This window comes from Penaeus monodon, chromosome 25 (genome assembly GCF_015228065.2).
Source record: "Penaeus monodon isolate SGIC_2016 chromosome 25, NSTDA_Pmon_1, whole genome shotgun sequence".
Lineage (NCBI taxonomy): Eukaryota > Metazoa > Arthropoda > Malacostraca > Decapoda > Penaeidae > Penaeus > Penaeus monodon.
The window spans coordinates 18,204,694-18,205,282 of NC_051410.1; positions in this window are offsets into that span (position 1 = coordinate 18,204,694).

The window sequence follows — 589 nt, forward strand, 5'->3', positions numbered from 1 at the left end:
GCGACGGCGTCTCCCCGCCCGTAAGGACCACGACTTCTTATCTCCCCCCGCCATCCTTGGGTCAGGTCACGCCCGCGAACCTCACGCCCACCGTGATACGCTCCTGCAGTCACGCCGTCACACTGGCATGCGAGGGAAACAGTCTTTGGGTGAGTCTCTCTCTCGGCGGCGACTCCTGGCGGCCTGGATCATATATCCTGCGGGAGGAGCAGAAGGACACCGTCAGAATCTTTGCATGGAGACGGATGTAAGAATTCTAACATTGGAGAAATAAAGAGTAAGTTTATAATTCATGAGGATCTTACTTGAAGTATTGTATCAAGATTTATTCTTTTTCATCGTTATCTGTTTTATGTATGTTTATTGAACGTATGATATGAGGAATTGGAATTACTGGAGTCCTAAATCTAAATAACTCTATACAAGTTATTTAGAGCAATAAATAAATAATAAATCTATAGTAAGTACAAGAGTTAGTGCACACAGCACACGCACATGAATACATTAGTGCAACTTGATTATGGTTATTCAGTTTTATTCAAGAGATACACTTAAAAAGAAAAGGCGACTGGCACCTGCAATGAGCAAG